Below are 20,793 nucleotides of genomic sequence, written 5' to 3'. Positions count from 1 at the left end.
TGGACCTAACCGGATCCTTACAGTGGAGGCCAAAGCCTACTGATTAGGTTTCTGGGGCAAAATTAAAATTACTAGAAATTGTTTAGAGAAACAATTGGTTATGAACCTACCCTTAGATGTACATGGGTTGGCCAACCAAAGTTGGGCTTGTGTGCAGTCTAAGTGGATTCTAGTACCCGCTAAGGAATTAGGATAATTCCTCGAATTGGAGGTAGAGGCTACCAATTCGAATAAAATAGTGGGAGAAACCTTTTGATTAAAGTCCAAATCTTTAGGTTTAATGAATCAATTACTAATTAGGTTATGGTTCTCCTTTGTGCAAATATGGCCACTTTCCTATCACTCCGATCATTGTTGGACAATGATAAGTTGGTGGGATCCAACTTCGATAGCTGGTATCGAAAGTTGAAGATAGTCCTGGAGCATGAACGGATCCTATATGTGATATTAGATCCTGCACCTGAGGAGCCAGCTGTCAATGCATGTGGAACAGTCAGAGATACTTACCAGAAGTGGCCCAGTGACCGGACCACGATGTGCTGTATCATGCTAGCTGCTATCATGAGCGACGAGTTCAGTTGCAGATTCGAGACGGCTCAGCCAAAGGACATGCTTCAAGTGTTGGAGGATACCTTTGGCACACCCGATGACGTAGAGAGGCACAAGACTAGTTGTGCCATCTTCAACGCCAAAATACGAGATGGAGTCTCTGTCACTGATCATGTATTGTACATGATCGAGCTGATGGAACGATTGAGCAAGCTCGGCTTTCCCTTGCATGAGCAGCTTGGGAAAGATGCAATACTGAACTCGTTGCCCAAGTCTTATCTCCCATTCCTCACTCATTATAGAATGACAAAGCCTGAAGAGAACTACCACGGGTTACTGGGGTTGCTTCAGAACTTTGAGAAGGATCACCAACTCCTCAAGGAGTCGGTGAACTCAGTGGGAGGTTCATCTTCTGGTTCTCGATCCTTTGAGAAAGGAAAGAAGAACAAGAAGAAGAAAGTGAAGAAGGTGCAAGTTCAGACTGGGACATCAGTGCAGAGCCAGACCAAAAAGATCAAGCCTGATAAGAGTCTATTCAACTGGCAAACACCCTAGATTAGATAGTGTGTCGGATATCTACTTATGGCACTGTAGGCTAGGTCATATAAACAAGAACAGAATAAACAGGTAGACTCAAGAGGGAATCCTCAAAGTCAGTGATTGTGAATCACTTCCAACCTGTGAGTTCTGTCTTCTTGGTAAAATGACCAAGTCATCTTTTACTGAAAAAGGTGAGAGAGCTACTGAGCTCTTGGGCCTAGTACATACTGATGTATGCGGGCCCATGAGCACCAGTGCTAGAGGTGGATATTTCTACTTCATAACTTTCACGGATGACCTATCCCGATATGGATATGTCTATCTGATGAAACATAAGTCGGATTCATTTGAAATGTTCAAACGATTCTGAAGTGAAGTAGAAAAACAAACTGGGAAGAGTATTAAAACTCTTTGATCTGATCGAGGAGGAGAATACCTTTCTAGTGAATTTCTCACATATCTAGGAGAGAATGGGATTCTCTCCCAATGGACTCCTCCAGGAACACCACAGCATAATGGTGTGTCTGAAAGGAGGAATCGGACTCTGTTAGACATGGTCCGATCCATGATGGGTTTTGCTAGCTTGTCGATATCCTTCTGGGGATATGCACTCGAATCGGCCTGTTATCTATTAAATAGGGTTCCAAGTAAGTCTGTAATTAAGACTCCATATGAGATATGGATGGGACGTAAGCCAGCACTTTCACACTTTAGGGTCTGGGGGTGCCCGGCCTATGTCAAACGATTAGTCACAAACAAACTTGGACCTAGGTCTGACAAATGCTCATTCATAGGGTACCCCAAAGAGACAAAAAGATATTTTTTCTACCATGCTGATGAACAAAAGATGTTCGTCAGCCTTAAGGCAATCTTTTTAGAAAAGGAGTTCCTTGGTGAAGGAACCGTTGCCTCTAAGGTTGAACTTGATGAAGTTCAACAGGTAGAAGGACCGACACCAATAGCTGAACCTGAGTCGGATATGATTAGATCAGATCTGGAGCCCAATATACCTACACCATTAAGGCGATCCGGTAGAGTACCGCGTCAGCCGGACAGATACTATGGTTTCTTGGTCCGGGACGGTGATCCCATCGAACTTGATGAGAATAATGAGGATCCGATCACCTATATGGATGCTATGCAGAGACCTGATTCCGAGAAATGGCTTGAAGCCATGAAATCCGAAATGGAGTCCATGAAGGTCAACGATGTATGGACATTGGTTGACCCACCTGAAGGGGTTAAACCCATTGGGTGTAAATGGGTCTTCAAAAGGAAGAGGGGCGCAGACGGAAAGGTGGAGACCTATAAAGCCCGTCTGGTTACCAAGGGGTATCATCAACGTTATGGTATTGACTATGATGAGATATTTTCCCCTATGGCAATGCTCAAATCTATTCGGATAATGCTTGCAATAGCTGCCCATCTGGATTATGAGATCTGGCAGATGGATGTAAAGACAGCTTTCCTGAATGGAGAGCTGACTGAAGAGGTGTATATGATACAACCTGAAGGGTTTACATCCACAGATGAGTCCAAGGTGTGCAAGCTTCAGAGATCCATTTATGGACTGAAGCAAGCTTCTCGGAGTTGGAACATGCGTTTTGATAAGGTGATCAAAACGTATGGCTTCATTAAGAATGGAGAAGATCCCTGCATCTATAAATGGGCAAATGGTCCAGTTGTGGTATTCCTTGTCTTGTACGTGGATGACATTCTCTTAATCGGGAATGACATCCCCGCACTACAGGGAATAAAAGTTTGGTTGTCATCACAGTTCTCCATGAAGGACTTGGGTGAAGCATCCTACATCCTAGGGATGAAGATCTATAGGGATAGATCTAAAAGGATGCTTGGGTTATCCCAGTCCATGTACATAGACACTGTGCTGAAGAGGTTCAGCATGGAGAATTCCAAGAAGGGCTATCTACCGATAGGCCAAAGAATTTCTCTCTCTAAGAAGGATTGTCCGACAACTCCTGAAGAGAGAGAGCGTATGAGTAGAGTCCCATATGCTTCAGCCGTGGGATCTATCATGTACGCCATGATATGTACAAGACCAGATGTGGCATACTCACTAGGAGTAGTGAGTAGATACCAATATGATCCTGGAGAAAACCACTGGAAAGTGGTTAAAGCCATCCTTAAGTATTTGAGAAATACTAAGGACCAATGGTTGGTTTATGGCGAGTCAGATCTGAAACTTGTGGGGTTCACAGACTCCAGCTTTCAATCTGACCATGATGATAGCAGGAGTGTGTCGGGTTATATCTTTACTCTGAATGGTGGAGCCATCTGCTGGAAGAGTTCCAAGCAGCATACTGTGACGGACTCTGTTTGTGAAGCGGAGTACATCGCAGCATCGGATGCCGCGAAGGAAGCTGTGTGGCTGAGGAAATTCATCAATGAGCTTGGAGTAGCATCCTCCTTCGATGGTCCAGTCCTGCTCTACTGCGACAGCACTGGTACCATAGCTCAGGTGAAGGAACCCAAAGCACATCAGCGGATGAAGCACATCTTGCACCGCTTCTACCTGGTCTGAGAGATCGTGGATCGAGGTGACGTCGACCTTCAGAAGATCGACTGAAAGGAGAACCTAGCCGACCCCTTCACTAGAGCCCTGGCAATAAAGGAGTTCGACAACCACAAGTCGAAGATGGGTATTAGATACTGTGCCGAGTGGCTTTAGGACAAGTGGGAGTTGTTGGGAAATGTGTCCCAAAAAGCCAATCGTCAAGCTGTTGACGGTTGAGCAACCAAGTATTGTAATTGATTTGTTAATAAATAAAATATATTTGGTATTTTCATCATAAGCTTTCATCTTCTAATGAACTCTATTGTTATGATGAAGTCCTTAGGACTATTTAAGTTCGATAAAGAGAGGATTTATCTATTAGTCCTTAAAACTGTTCACGACCAAATGATAGGCTGTTAATAAGGACGACAGCTTCTATCGAGCATAGGTCGCTGTAGGCCATATGGGTTGGTTGTCCTCTTAACCAAGGAGTGTGGAGACACTGGTATGGCATACAGGTGAGATGTAAGGGTACATCATCATTGAACGTGACCAACTCCAGAGCATTCTACTGTCGAGAATGTCTCTGATGGGATATAGGTATAAGTGTCCCTTAGACTTGAGATCACCTCAGTGACTTGCAAGCAACTCACTGTGCTTTGGTACTGGACTAACTGAATTTCTAATTCAGGGACGGAAGGCTTCTGGGCACAGTCAAGTACTTGCAAAGTCAGAGTGTGATCGAGATGGGATTGACCACTCCAAGAGTTGGAGAAGAATGAGTCGCTGTATTTCAATTTAGCAAAACCTTGGCCAGGGTAATCCATCAGATGGATTTGATATTTTGAAATACAATGTGGATAACCTGATCAGAGTTGACAGTTGAGCTCTGGGGTGTCCTATGATCATTTTGGTCAAGGGAATGAATTATATGAAAACTATATCCGCATGGGTTCTAAGGATGTTGTTCTACACATTCGACCTATCCGGATGTTGGGTACCATTGCTAGATGGTTACTTCGATTGGTATAGAAATTTATTTCTATGCTACCGGCTTAGATTTGGACCTATGAGGTCATACACATTAGAGTTCATGATCCGATCGGATGGTTGATCAACGATTAAGAATCATTATAGGGTTAAATAATCAATACGATTGACATTTAACCCAGTGCAAGTGTTGCAGGAGGATCGATTAGCAATTTGATTGCTAATTGGCTTAATTTGATTAAGCCAATGGGCTGAGATTAAGTCTAATTAAATATGATTTAATTAGATTTGGTTTGGGCTTGATTGGATCAAGTCCAATTGGTTTATTGGATAAGCCAAGTGCAAGGAAAGACTATTCCTAGTTCAACTAGGACTTGGGTCAATCTAATTTCTAATTTGATTAGAAAATTAAATCAGATTTAAATCTAATTTAATCTGATTAAATTAGGTTCTTAATTAGGTTAAGACCTATTTTAATTGGGTTGATCTAATTTTGATTTGATTTGGTTTGGAAAACCAAATTAAAACAAGTCATGAGACAGAATCCTAGTAGGACTAGGATTCCACCTTGCGCCACATAAGCCTTCTCCATGCCCTCTCTCTTATTCAACGTCAATCTCTACTTATTTTGTGCGACAAAAGCCCTCTCCCAGATTTCTCTCACGTTCACAAAAGGTCTCTTCTCTTCTTTCTTACATGGAAGGTGGTTTGGATCAAATCTAAAAGGAATAAGTTTGGATTTTGAATTCTATGAGATAGAGTTTTAGAAATCCAAAACTCTTTCAATTTTTCACCGAATTTATCCAAATTTGTTTTGGAATTTTCGTGGCTTTTAGGGTTTACATTGTGCACCCTTTTCTGTTGATCTATCCACGAAAATATGAAGGAGGTGCTCAAGAGTTGGGCGTCCCTTTACTTGCCATGTTTGGATAAGCCTTGACTAGGTGTTTGACCTAGACAAGGACTCTATCATATCTCTCTATATAAGACGAGTTTCTTCATGAAATTTTAAAGGGAGATAGATATTTGAGATACCTTTCTGCCATCCAAAAATTAGAGAGAAATACCTTTGGGTCGTAGAGATATAAAAGATGCAAGTTTGGGTGTCTAGAGAGAAAAACGTGAAGAAGAAGAGGGTCTTCTTCTAGGGTTTTTATTTTCATATCTTTCCTCCTTCCATCTTGAGTTTCCTGAGAGCGTCTCAGATCTGAAACTCCTCCTTCTACTTTGCATCTTTGGAAGAGTCCAAATCAAGAAGAAGGAGGCACCTGATCAACCATCAAAGAAGGATCAGCGCAGTACTAGCATACTGTGCTGATTTCCTGAAGCAGGACTTCTGATCGAGATTCGTGGGCTCGTGTGGACGACTCCTAGAGGCCGGATGCATGTGCAGCTTGCAACATCATCCTTAAGCCCGGATCAGCGAGGTTAGAGCGTCTAACTTGCAAGGTAATAGATCTGATCTATTATTTAATACATACATTAGATGTAGCTAGTATAGAAACATGTTGATATGATCAACATGTAGTTCATACTATATTTATATATATTTTAATTTTTGATTTAATGCTATGTAATAATCATGTAATAGGATCTTAGATCTAGGGATTTTCTGATCTTAGAAAATAAATTTTGATTTATTTTAGTCTTCCGCTGTATGATCTTGAAAAAGTTTCAAAATCTAACCCTGAAACCCTAGATCTGGTTCCTACACTGGTCCCTCAGAGCGATATAGGTTAGTTCCAGCACCTTCAACCTTCTTCCCACCGCCTAGGGACTTCTTCTCTGTCATTATTTTTTGCATCCCTCCGAGTTAGTTTCCTGTGGCCTCTCATCCCCCATCCCGTCCGTCTTCTTAGGGACCTTTAAAGCCCTCCTTCGAAACTACCCGAAATGTCGTCCGGCTCTTCCGCTCCCTGCAGTTCCGGGAGCTCTTCCACCTCACACCCTCAGGTCCCCTGCTCTGTAGACGAACCTGCGTCTGGGGCTGGGCTCCACCCGATTTTTGCACCGGGCGCCATTCCATGTTCCCTGACCTCGGAGGAACTCCTTCTGATAAGGGTTCAGTATGGAGTTCCTCCGGAGTACGACCTGGAGCTGCCTGGCCCTTCTGACCGGGCCAGCACGCCCCCATCTGGTCATTTTTGTTTGTATCAGGAAGCATTCCGTGCCGGACTCCGGCTTCCGCTTCCTCCCTTTGTTGTTGCCCTCTTCCGCTTCTTAGACATCTCCTTGGCTTCCGTGGCCCCGAATTCTTTTAGATTTTTGATAGGATTTCTCTCCCTTTGCCACGTAGTCGAGGTCCAACCGTCCCTCCCCCTGTTTAGGCACTTCTATACTTTCAAGCACCATCCTTCGACGAAGGACTGGTGGTACTTCTCCCCCCAGTTCGGCAAGAAGGGGTTGCTGAAAGGCGCCCCTTCTTCAATCCACAATTGGAAGGGAAAATATCTCTTCGTCCACTGTCCGACCTTGAGACTGGGCCTGCCCCCTTGGGGCTCTCTGAGGGATTCTGTCCGCCGGGCCCCCAGCCTGGGGGAGGATGATCTCCAGGCTGTCCGGAAGCTTCTAGCTTACTCCGTTCCTTCCCTTCCCAATCTTCTGAGGGAGCAATTTCTTTTCAACATCGGCTTGAGTCCCCAGGATCCAGCGAGTATTCATCTTTTACCTTATCTTCTCTTTTCATGCCTTTCTCTTTTTACCTCTTCTTCCTTCTCTCTCTTTTTCCCCTCTGTTTCTTTCTTTCTTTCTTCCCCTTTCTTCTCTCTTTTTTTTTTTTTTTTTTTTTTTTTTTTAGGAATGGACGCCGAAGCAGCACGGATGCTTGCCAGGGGCCTTAGGGCCCACAAGAGAAAGGGCGCTGCGACCTCCGGATCAGCGAAGAGGGCCAGGGCAGAGGAGTCGAGCTTAGCTGCACCCGTCCAGGTGGCCCCGGCCATCGACATTCCCTCGGATGCCGAGCCAACGGCTCCCCGGGCCTCCTCGAGGAGCCCGCCGACTGGGGCCCCCATTTCGGGGGTCCGCTCCATGGAGGTGCCCATAGCCGAGAGGAAAAGAAGGAAATCGGTGGCCCGCAAGGCGAGTAGCCGCCGAACTGCTGCGGACGAGTCCCTCTGCTCTGAAGAGGGGTCGGAGAATCCCTTCAACGATAGGGACTTGATCAGGCGGCTGATCGACGGCTGCATTCTACCTGACGTCGTTGAGAGGATCGACCGCGCCGATCCTGAGCAGCGGGCCTGGGACTCTTTGGGGTCCTTCCTTGAGGTAAGCGGATCTTCATTTACATGGCTATTCGGCCTTTGTTCTAATTCCCTAGCCGCCCTTGCAGATCGGGCACCAGCTCCTCACCTATATCGAGGTGGTGAGCCGTGCGAGGAGGGACATCCTCCAGGTGGAGGAATGCTGTCAGGCCGAGGTTGCTCGCCTCCAAGCAAAGACGGCAGAAGTAGTCGCCCTCCAGGAGGCCCTGGAAAGAGAGAAACGAGCCCGGGAGGAGGAGAGGCAGACCTTGGAGGAATCGGCGAGAAAGGCGGAGGTCGAGGTCGCCAACTTGGTCGAGCAAACTCCGATCCTGGTCTCGGAGGCCAGAGTCCTTGCGGTAGAGGAATTCAAGGCCTCCGCGGAGATGAGGGACCTGAAGGTCTAATTTGGCCAGGAAGCGTTCATAAAGGGGTTCGAGCTCTGCCAAGAGAAGGTGGCCAGAAAATTTTCAGAGCTCGACCTCAGCTTCCTAGGCGAGGAGTCTGAAGACGAGACCGATCCCTCACCAGCCGCCACTGCTGTCGCAGCCCCCTTGCCGGGGATGCCGAGTTCTCCAACCCCCGCCCCCGAGGTCTGAGACCTCCGATCTTGTACCTTTATTTCGTCGCAATTTTTTTTTCTGTTTGTCTTCAAAAATCATCCAATCAATAAAGTTGAATTTCTTGTTGCGGACGGCTTCTCCTCCCCCCCTCCTTCTCTCTGTTCTCCTTCCTGCAATGAGTCGTGCTTTGACGCTTTTGCCTTCCGATGGCAGTGTCCTGCAGAAGCACTCCCCCTGCCCCTGGGGGTCCCGCTGAAATCGACGATCCAGCGGCTAAAGAAGGAAGTCCTTCACCTGATAAAGAAGTTAAAGAAGATGGAAGGTGAGCTCCGCAGATTGAGAGAAGGTCATTCTGAAGCCACCGCTGAGGCCACCCACTTTCGGAATCTCCACGTGAAGGGGATCATGGAGTATAGCCGTAGGAAGGCGGACTTCGCGAAGGAACTCGAGGAATGCAAGAAGAGCGCCAGCGACCGAATTTGGGCCCAGGCCACCAGGATCAGTGCCCTCAATGTGGAACTGTCAGCTGCGAAGGGGAAGATCGGCCAGCTGGAAGGAAATTCATCCCGACTCTTGGCCCGGGTCGACGGTGACCAAGAGTGGTCAAAGAAGGTCTCCGACCTTCAGCAGTGACTTCAGGACGCTGAGGTGAGCCACGACGTGCATCGGGCTAGCTGGCGCAGGCAGGTGGAAGAATATAAAGGGAGGTTCAGGGCGGCGGCCGATGAAGTCATCCGTCTCCAGAGGCAGCTGGCTAGCAGGGCACAGCTTACTTCCGCTCGAGATTCTGATGAGCTCCAAGCCCTAAGAGGCACCGTTGAGGGGATTTCTGTCTCCCTCGGGGAAAAGACAGCTGAGCTGCAACAACTGAAGATCCAACTGGCATACGAGCAGCGGGCCGTCGCAGACGCAGAGGCGGAATCCGAGGTCTTGAGGAAGAGGCATCGAGAGGCGGAGGCCGAGAGCCAGCGACTTCGTCGGGCGCTCCAGGACGCGCTGCAGAAAAGGAGAGAGCTAGAAGAAGAAATTGAGAATCTAAGGCAGTCCTGGTTAAGGGATGGAGTAGATAATTCTAGGTCAGAGGGAGCAGGGCCTCCTTAGAGCTCTTTTCGTCTTTCTGTCTTTTCATGTATTTACTTCTCTTTTTATCGTTTTGCCTTTCTTTCCTTGGCCTTCCGGGCTTTGTAGCGTGTATATCAAAAATGGAACGAAAAGGACGTTTTGTGTTACCTCGTCCACGCGTTGCACTAAATTGCCGTCCGCCGAACTTTTCTTGTCGTTTGACTTGTCTGATGTAGACGTCGTTGGGGGGGCACTCGGTCGTCGATGCGTTAGCTCGCCTTTCTTGTCGTACATGGCCGCAAGCCCGAGCTTGGCCGTCCGGGCTCCGTATTATTTTGGGGATGTCGTTGTCTTCCTAACCGGTGTCGAAAGTCTTTTTAGAGGCCGGGGGTGTTCAGTAGGAACTCCTCATTTCAGTTGGGACAAAGTCCTTTAGGTCTTTTGGTGCGGTTCATCCTTCATCTGTTCCCGTCGTAGTTCGTCATCCTTCCTTTTTAATTTTCCTCCTCTTCTCAGAGTGAGGGCCCTCCTCCCGCTTTTCGTGGGGTTGCATAGAAGCGAGGAGGTGCCGTTGAGGGGCTTTTTCCTTTCATCCGATCTTGTTGGGCGGTCGGGTTTCGCCGCCATCAGCCCTTGCTGCAGAAGTCGCGGGTGGAGCCCAGCTCCCGTAGGAGTCCGGGTGGGGTCTTTCTTGGCATCGTGTATGGAGTTCGACTCCCGTAGGAGTCTGGGTGGAGTCTTCCTTGGCATCATGGACGGAGTCCGGCTCCTGTAGGAGTCCAGGTGGAGTCTTCCTTGGCGTCGTGGATGGAGTCCGGCTCCCGTAGGAGTCCGGGCCTTCCACTTTGCTCGAGCCAGGGCGAGGTTCTCCTCCCGTTCCTGGCTTGGCTGTGGGGGCACGTTAGGGCGCTGTAAGGCCTCTCCCCCCATCTGGTCTAAAAGAACCGGGCCTTTGACTTTGCTCATGTCAGGACGAGGTTCTCCTCCTGTTCCTGACATGGCTGTGGGGGCACATTAGGGTGTTGTAAGGCCTCTCCCCCCATCCGGTCTAAAAGAATCAAGCCTTTGACTTTGCTCATGTCAGGACGAGGTTCTCCTCCTGTTCCTGACATGGCTGTGGGGGCACATTAGGGCGTTGTAAGGCCTCTCCCCCCATCCAGTCTAAAAGAACCGGGCCTTTGACTTTGCTCATGTCAGGACGAGGTTCTCCTCCTGTTCCTGACATGGCTGTGGGGGCACATTAGGGTGCTGTAAGGCCTCTCCCCCCATCCGGTCTAAAAGAACCGGGCCTTTGACTTTGCTCATGTCAGGACGAGGTTCTCCTCCTGTTCCCGACATGGCCGTGGGGGCACATTAGGGCATTGTAAGGCCTCTCCCCCCATCCGATTTCGAGATAGTCGGACTTTCATTTTAGGTATGTTAGGACGGGGTTCTCCCCCGTTCCTAACATAACTTTGTTTCAAGCATTTGGAGGGGTCATATCCAGTCGTGACAAATCCACGCCAGATGGGAAGAGTACGTCAAGTAGAAAGAAATTTAGATTCAAGGTGAAATCGTAAGTGATACATTTACAGATTTTCCGAGTTCCACAGTCGCGGGTGGTGGGCTCCTCTTTGAGGCCCTCCGGTGATGGAGTCGATGGTCCCGATGGGAGGCCGATCCCCGGGTTGCTCCTCCCTTCTTGGTGGTTCAGGCTGCGGAAGGGCCCTTGGCCGATCTCCTCTACCCTCAGGCCTGCGTCGGATGAACCTGTCGAGTCGATCTCGCCGAATGAGCTCCTCGATCTCATCCCGGAGCTGGATGCATTCCTCTGTGTCGTGGCTGTGGTCGCGGTGGTAGAGGCAGAACTTGTTGGGGTTGCGCTTCCCGGGGTGTGTGCGCATCCTCTCCGGCCTAGGGAGCTGCTCCCTGACCTCCATCAATACCTGGGCCTTCGAGGCGTTGAAGGGGGCGTAGTTGCGAAATCTCCCTGGTGGGGAACCCCGCCGAACCCCGTGGTCCGGGATTCTCTGCCTGTGCGCCCGGGGTGGAGTATGGGCGCGCTTATGCCCAGGAGGGGATCGAGAACGCAGTCGGGCTTCCTTTGGCCTTTTTTCAATTGCGGGCTTGCTCGAGTCTCCCGCTTGCCGCTCCCTCGCCGTCTCTTCATCCTTCATTTTGAAGGCTTCTTCCGCTCGGGCGTATCCTTCGGCCCAGGCCAGCAAATTAGCAAAATCCCTGGGATACTTCTTCTTCAGGGAGAACAAAATATCATTCTTCTGAAGGCCACCCTTCAGGGCGGCCATTGCGACTGATTGGTCCAAGTTCCGGACCTCCAGCGCCGTGATGTTGAAGTGGTTGATGTAAGCCCGAATGGACTCTCCTTCCCTCTGCTTGATGTTGATGAGGGACTCCGAACCCTTTCGGGGGCGCCGGCTGCTGACAAAATGGGCCACAAATTGGTGGCTCATTTGATCGAAGAAAAAGATGGTACCCGATTTCAAAGCTGAGTACCAGTTCCTTGCCGCTCCCTTCAAGGTGGATGGGAAGGCCCGGCATAGAATGGCATCAGGAGCACCGTGAAGCAACATCATCGTCCGAAAGGCCTCCAGATGATCAACCGGGTCCGAAGTCCCGTCGTAGCTTTCGAACTGGGGAAGCTTGAAGTTTCGCGGGATCGGTTCCTGCATGATCATTTGGGAGAAGGGAGGGTCAGTACAAATATCCTCACCATAAGCAGGAGGTGCATGGCGGAGTTCTTCGATCCGTCGGTTCATCTCCTGGAGCCTCCGGTCCAGAAAATCCTCTCGACTTTGAGTCTCGAGGGTCCTTTGGCAGAATGGGGGTAGGGATCTTCCAGGGGTGGAGTCATGGTCTGATTGAGGGTTCTCTACCCTCGGGTTCATTTTCCCAGGAAGGACGGGGCGGCTGGCCCAGTTGGCCCGCCCCGCTGCCGGATTCTGATGTTCCGGGGATGCCCTTTCCGGGCGTACCGATGCCTGCGGCTGCTGCTGCTACATAGCTTGCACAGCTTCGGTGAGGCCTCTGACCTGCTGCGCCAGCAGGTCAAACTGCTCCGCGCCGACCGTCGTCGCCGGAGGAGGAGGAGGAGGAGGTTGAGAAACAGGAGGGGAGGCCGGAGCTTGAGATCTGGCTGCGGAGGCCGTGGACCATCGCATGGATGCCTTGCGAGGAGGCATCAAGTATGGATCCCGTGGGGGAACAAGGAGTGGGTGTCGGAGGAGACGATCGGGGGCAGCTCCGCTAAACGCTCCTTCAAGAACAAGGGTACTGCGAAGACACAGCCCTTCCTCTAGCGCCAATCCTGTTGGTGCAAAAATCCGCTCGCACCGGAGAAGCTTGAGTCGAGGAAGTCGCGGTCGCCACCGGGACCTGCAAAGGAAGTCTAAACCAGAGGTGGGGTTGCTCCGGCAAGACCCTCCGACGCTCAAGTCAGTTCTCTGCCTCAACAAGAATGGAGTGCTCGAACGGAGAATTTAGCAGAGTTTTTAGTTGAAAGATGAGAGCTTATCGAATAACGTATCTGGAGCCCCCTTTTATAGACGGAGGGGGCAGTAGCCTGACAGCGACATCTGTAACCGTCTGGCAGTGGGCTGCCCAGGGTCAGGCGGAGTTTGCTGCGAAGAGTAGTGGAGTGGACCCGTGGCTATCACCGGGGTGTGCCACGTGGAGTCTGTCGCGGGGAGTGGAGCGGCGTCTGTTGTCACGACTTGCCAGTGGATGAAAGAATCGCGCGGTATCCATCGTAGGAAGTGGAGCAGGATCGTGGCCGTTATTGTGGCCTGCCAGGGAGTAGTGGAGCTGCACGAGATCCGTCGTAGGAAGTGGAGCAGTGCTGTGACCGTTACTGCGGCCTGTCAGGGAGTGATGGAGCTGTGCGGAATTTGCCACGGGAAGTGGAGCAGGATCGTGGCCATTATTATGGCCTGCCAGGGAGTGCAGATCCGTCGGCTGAAGTTCGGCAGCGGTCGGAGCTGATGACGGAGTTTGGCTCTCGTAGGAGTCCGGGCGGAGTTCTCCTTGGGGTTGGGGTCGTGGGCGGAGCCCGGCTCCCATGGGAGTCCGGGCGGAGTCCTCTCGGAGTTGAAGTCGCGGGCGGAGCCCGGCTCCCGTAGGAGTCCGGGCGGAGTCCCCTGCAATCAAAATCAGGTGTGAAGTCTGGCTCCCGTAGGAGTCCAGGCGGAGTCTACTTGCGGTTGAAGTTGTCGGCGGAGTCCGGCTCCCGTAGGAGTCCGGACGAAGTCTGTCTGCAGCCGTTGGAGTCGAGGATGAAGCCTGGCTCCCATAGGAGTCTGGGCGGAGTCTTCCTGCAATTAAAGTCAAAGGCGAAGTCTGGCTCCCGTAGGAGTCTGGACAAGGCTTACCGACAGTTGATGTTGAGGACGGAGCCCGGCTCCCGTAGGAGTTCGGGCGGAGTCTACTTGCGGTTGGAGTTGTCGGCGGAGTCTGGCTCCCGTAGGAGTCCGGCTCCCGTAGGAGTCCGAACGAAGTCTGTCTGCAGTTGTTGGAGTCGAAGATGAAGCCCGGCTCTCGTAGGAGTCCGGGCGGAGTCTTCTTGCAATTAAAGTCAAAGGCGAAGACTGGCTCCCGTAGGAGTCCGGACAAGGCTTACCGGCAGTTGATGTTGAGGATGGAGCCCGGCTCCTGTAGGAGTTCGGGCGGAGTCTTCCTGTAATTAAAGTCAAAGGTGAAGTCCGGCTCCCGTAGGAGTCCGGACATGGCTTACCGGCAGTTGATGTTAAGGATGGAGGCCAACTCCCGTAGGAGTTTGGGCGGAGTCTACTTGCGGTTGAAGTTGTCGGCGGAGTCCGGCTCCCGTAGGAGTCCGGACAAAGTCTGTCTGCAGCCGTTGGAGTCGAGGACGAAGCCCGGCTCCCGTAGGAGTCCGGGCGGAGTCTTCCTGCAATTAAAGTCAAAGGTGAAGTTCGGCTCCCGTAGGAGTCTGGACAAGGCTTACCAGCAGTTGATGTTGAGGACGGAGCCCGGCTCCCGTAGGAGTTCGGGCGGAGTCTACTTGCGATTGAAGTTGTCGGCGGAGTCCGGCTCCCGTAGGAGTCCAGACGAAGTCTGTCTGCAGCCGTTGGAGTCGAGGACGAAGCCGGGCTCCCGTAGGATTCCGGGCGGAGTCTTCCTGCAATTAAAGTCAAAGGCGAAGTCCGGCTCCCGTAGGAGTCTGGACAAGGCTTACCGGCAGTTGATGTTGAGGATGAAACCCGGCTCCCGTAGGAGTTCGGGTGGAGTCTACTTGCGGTTGAAGTTGTCGGTGGAGTCCGGCTCCCGTAGGAGTCTGGACGAAGTCTGTTTGCAGCCATTGGAGTCGAGGACGAAGCCCGGCTCCCGTAGGAGTCCGGGCGGAGTCTTCCTGCAATTAAAGTCAAAGGCGAAGTCCGGCTCCCGTAGGAGTCCGGACAAGGCTTACCGGCCGTTGATGTTGAGGACGGAGCCCGGCTCCCGTAGGAGTTCGGGCGGAGTCTTCCTGCAATTAAAGTCAAAGGCGAAGTCCGGCTCCTATATGAGTCTGGACAAGGCTTACCGGCAGTTGATGTTGAGGACGGAGCCCGGCTCCCGTAGGAGTTCGGGTGGAGTCTTCCTGCAATTAAAGTCAAAGGCGAAGTCCGGTTCCCGTAGGAGTCCGGACAAGGCTTACCGGCAGTTGATGTTGAGAACGGAGCCCGGCTCCCGTAGGAGTTCGGGCGGAGTCTACTTGCGGTTGAAGTTGTCGGCGGAGTCCGACTCCCGTAGGAGTCCGGACGAAGTCTGTCTACAGCTGTTGGAGTCGAGGATGAAGCCCGGCTCCCGTAGGAGTCCGGGCGGAGTTCTCCTTGAGCTGATTCTGCTGAGGACTTCGGTTGTGGATATTTTATACCCAACAATTATCCTATCAAAACGTATGTTCCAACTCTGTGATGCCTGCTTAAGTCCATAAATGGACCTCTGTAGCCTACACACCTTAGACTCAACTGTGGATGTGAATCCTTCAGGTTGTATCATATACACCTCTTCATCCAGCTCTCCATTTAGGAAAGCTGTCTTCACATCCATCTGCCAGATTTCATAGTCCAGATGGACAGCTATCGCAAGCATAATCCGAATGGATTTGAGCATTGCCACAGGAGAAAACATCTCGTCATAGTCTATACCATAACGTTGACGATATCCCTTGGCAACCAGACGGGCTTTATAGGTTTCCACCTTTCCGTCTGTGCCTCTCTTCCTCTTGAAGACCCACTTACACCCTATGGGTTTAACTCCTTCAGGTGGGTCAACCAATGTCCACACATGTTGACCTTCATGACCTCCATTTCGGATTTCATGGCCTCCGGCCATTTCTCAGAGTCGGGTCTCTGCATTGCATCCATGTAGGTGATCGGATCCTCATCGTTTTCATCAAGTTCGATAGGATCGTCATCCCGAACCAAGAAACCATAGTATCTGTCCGGTTGACGTGGTACTCTACCAGATCGCCTTAAGGGTGCTTGAACAATGGGCTCCAGATCTAATCTAACCAAATCTAGTTCAGGTTCAGCAATTTGTGTCGATTTTTCCACCTGCCAAACTTTTTCAAGTTCGATCTTAGAGGCAACAGTCCCTTCACCAAGGAACTCCTTTTCCAAAAAGATTGCCTTAAGGCTGACAAACACATTTTGCTCATCAGCTAGGTAGAAGTAATACCCTTCGGTCTCTTTTGGATACCCTATAAAATTACACTTGTCAGACCTAGGTCCAAGCTTGTCCGTAATTAAACATTTAACATAAGCCGGACACCCCCAAACCCTAAGGTGCGAGAGTACTGGCTTACGTCCTATCCATATCTCATATGGCATTTTGGTTACAGACTTACTCGAAACTCTATTTAGAAGGTAACAAGCCGATTCGAGCACATATCCCCAGTGGGAGATCGGCAGACTAGCAAACCCCATCATGGATCGAACCATGTCCAACAAGGTCCGATTCCTCCTTTCAGATACACCATTATGTTGTGGTGTTTCAGGAGGAGTCCACTGAGAGAGAATCCCATTCTCCCCAAGATATGTCAGAAAATCATTGGAAAGGTATTCACCTCCTCGATCAGATTGAAGAGTTTTAATACACTTTTCAGTTTGTTTTTCTACCTTATTTCGGAATAGTTTGAACATTTCAAACGACTCTGATTTATGCTTCATTAAATAGACATACCCATACCTCGATAGGTCGTTTGTAAAGGTTATGAAGTAGAAATATCCACCTCTTGTACTTGAGCTCATGGGTCCACATACATCAGAATGTACCAAACCCAAAAGTTCACTGGCTCACTCACCTTTTTCAGTAAAAGGTGATTTGGTCATTTTACCAAGAAGACAGGACTCATAGATTGGAAGTGATTCACAATCACCTACTTCAAGAATTCCTTCTTGAGCCAACCTGTTTATCCTGTTCTTATTGATATGACCTAGCCTACAGTGCCAAAGGTAGACTTCTGACACATTATCTATTCTAGGATGTTTACCGGAGGTTGGAACCACATTAACAGGTTGTGATAGAAAGTAAATTCCATTATTAAGTTGTCCAACAAACATTGTAACACCATTCAAAAAGATATTGCAAACATTTTTTTTTATTAAAAATTGATAATCGTTCATGGTCAAAAGGCCTACAGAAATAATATTTAATAAAAAGCTTGGACAATAGTGACATTCACTCAGAATTATATTTCGAGAATTGATTACAAGGTTCATGATTCCTAATGCTAGAACTGGAACTTTACTTCCATCTCCAACGTTCAGGAATCTATCATCCTCATCAAATCTCCTACTAACCTGCAGACCCTACATCGAATTGTAAATATGATAAGGGCTTCCGGTATCCAATACCCAGATAGTAGTATCACAAATGGAAAAGTTGCAAGGTGTTATCATATAAGTACCTTGCTTCTTCTTCGGCCTGTTCGGGTCCAGGGAGGCAATGTATAGAGGACAGTTCCTCTTCCAGTGCCCCTGCTTCTTGCAAAAGAAGCACTCCGCCTGGCTCTGGTCGGGCTTACATTTCTTGGTCTGACCCTGTGCAGACGTCCTAGTATATAGCTGCACCTTGTTATTCTTCTTCTTCTTGTTCTTCTTCTTCCCTTTCTTAAAGGGTCGACGACCAGAAGAAGACCCTCCCACAACATTCACCGACTCCTTATGGAGCTGGTGATCCTTCTCAAAGTTCTGCAGCAACCCCAACAAGCCGTGATAGTTCACTGCAGGCTTTGTCATCCAAAAATGAGTAAGGAAGGGGAGGAAGGACTTGGGCAATGAATTAAGGATCGCATCCTTACCGAGCTGCTCGTGCAGGGGAAAGCCCAGTTTACTTAGGCACTCAATCATTTCGATCATGTACAGTATATGATCAGTGACTGAGGCTCCATCCCTCATCCGAGCATTGCAAATGGCACAACTAGTTTTGTACCTTTCAACATCGTCAGGCATGCCAAAGGAGTCGTTCAACATTTGAAGCAACTCCTGTGGCTGGGCGTTCTTGAACCTGCGGCTGAACTCATCATTCATTGCCGCCAACATAATACACCGAACGGTGGTGCGATCGTTGAACCACTTCTGATAAGTGTCTCGGACCGTCCCTCTAATGTTCGGAGCTGGCTCCTCAGGTGCCGGATCCGTTACTACTTAAAAGATCCGCTCATGCTCAAAGATGATTTTTAATTTTCGATACCAGCTATCAAAATTAGGTCCCATGAGCTTGTCATTATCTAATAATGACCGGAGGGACAGGGTAGTGGCCATAGCTGCATAAAGGAAAATCAGACCTCTATTAGTACATAAATTATTAATACTAAAGACTTGGACTTTAGTCTAAAGTTTCTCCCAGTAAATTTATGAACTGGTAGCCTCAACCTCCAATTCGAGGAATTACTTTAATTCCTTAGTGGGTACTAGAATGCACACAGACTACACACGAGTCCAACTTTGGTTAGTCAACCCATGTGCATCTATGGGTAGGTTCATAACCAATTATTTCTCTAAACAACTTCTAGTAATTGATTTTGCCCCAGAACCTAATCAGTAGGCTTTGGCCTCCACTGAAAAGATCTGGTTAGGTCCAACCATTAACATGATTTGATTTGGTGAATCGGACCAATAAATGATCAGGCCCGACTTTGACTGGCCTACCTGATCACCATCAGAAAGACTCAAACCAAATTATCATATTATGAATGATAATTTCATTAGTCAATAAGCACCAGGCCTTTGGGCCTCCAATGATTATTAAACTAATGGACTCATTATCACTCACTTAATGGGAGGCTATGACTTAGTTATCAATATAACTTAATCATTTTTAGGAACCTAATATTTTTTTTTTTTGAAGATTTTATTAAAGGATAGATGAGAAGAAAATATCCAGCCAATTTCAATCCTCCCACTGACTTCACCAAGTCAGATTAAAAAGGATTTAATTAAAGCTGGCATTAGGAGCACCTAAATCAGTCAAACTGATTTACCTAATGACATGGGTGAGCCTTAATCACCAAGTGATCTAATCAAAACCTAATTCACCAGGTTGGCCAGGTAAGTGAGATCAGTGGTGGGGATAAGCCATTAACTCGTCAGAGATCAAATCACTGCGAGTAGCTCCCACTTAAAAACCACTGGTCAAACTTCCAAACTTACCTTAGACACCAACCAGTTCATTAGTTTTAATTTGATCAACTTAGTAAATAGGGTTCCACCGCATAGCCATGAATTAAGTCCATCTTGGTCTAGTTAAAGATATGGACCCATTCAACTACAACTATTGTAGTTGAGTCTAGAGTATCCTTGACCTAATCTAATTCAACTTTTGATTAGATTTGACAAATTACTCTAATTTAGTTCATTTCTTTAAGCTAACCTTAGGTCTAACCCAATTATGGACCTAATCCATCTAACCCATTGACCCACAAGTTTATGTAATTGTCTTAGGTCTTAATTCATAATTCTAGACCTACTAGACAACACTTAATTCTTTTAATTAAGTATTTGGGCTGATGGATCAGGGTTTGGTATTTTGAAAATAATTTTCAAATTTGAAAGGTTTTATTTTTTGTTCATCAAATATGTTGACTCATTTCACAAATAGATCAGCACATTTCATAAATAGCAATCCTATTGCTAATTACATAATAGAAAATAACTCAATTAAAATAAATCATGATGAATATTCTTTTAGATCTAATCTAACACATTCATGATAAATTTTATAATTGAACCTTTACAATTAATTCCTTTTGCTGCTTCATCTGCATGGGATATAATTGCAGCGGCACCCCTACCGTCATAGGAGACCCCATCGAATGGGAGGAGAGGGCCTTTAAACCCTACTTTTCTCCTATGACCGGACGGCCATGGCAACCAACCCAATTCGATTACTTGCTACTTAGATCAAGTATATCTAAATATACCAATTTCAAAATTTAAATTTCAAATTTTAAATTTCAAATTTCAAACAAATTTCAAATTTCAAATTTTTAAATTTCAAATTTTGAATTCAAATTTTGAATTTTAAATTTTTAATTTTAAATTTTGAATTTCAAATTTAAAATTTCAATCAAATTTCAAATTTCAAATTTTGAATTTCAAATTTTTGAATTTTGAATTTCAAATTTCAAATTTTAAAATTCAAATTTTAAATTTTTGAATTTTGAATTTCAAATTTCAAATTTCAAATTTCAAATTTTGAATTTCAAATTTTTGAATTTTGAATTTTGAACAACTTTCAAAATTCAAATTTTAAATTTTAAAATTTTAAATTTTAAATTTAAACTTTTAGATTATAACTTAATCTACACATGTAAATATATATATCATATCTAAGAACCCGCTCTGATACCGTTTGTGGAGAAATTCAGTGTAGGGGTAAAATGATAATTTTAAAACTTTTTCAAAATCATGATTTTACAGCAGAAAAATATTAATTAATCTAATTAATTAATATAAATTTACTCTATACTAGGATCTAAATATGATATATAGCATGCATGCATTTAAATTTGAAATTCAAATTTGAATAATAAATATTTTATTGTAATATGTTCAGAATATAATACCTTTGTGCGGATAGTAGATCACCGTAATTTGATCACCGTCGGGAGAGTCTAATCGTCACAACGCAGCCACATAGTATGTCTGACCTCTGCGGATCATCCACACGAAGCTCCCGATCTGATCGACTCCTCACGAGTGCTAGCTCGTTGTAGAGCCCTTTTGATGGCCGATGCTGATCGAACTCCTTCGATCGATGTCTGTCAATTCTTTAGATGCTCTGGATCATCAACGAACATGCTTGAGAGGATGTTAAAGATCTCTCTGAGATTTTGTGG

The sequence above is a fragment of the Elaeis guineensis genome, chromosome 1 (assembly GCF_000442705.2).
Source record: "Elaeis guineensis isolate ETL-2024a chromosome 1, EG11, whole genome shotgun sequence".
Classification (NCBI taxonomy): Eukaryota; Viridiplantae; Streptophyta; class Magnoliopsida; order Arecales; family Arecaceae; genus Elaeis; species Elaeis guineensis.
The sequence above is the reverse complement of the archived record's forward strand: the minus strand, read 5'-3'. Positions refer to the sequence as shown.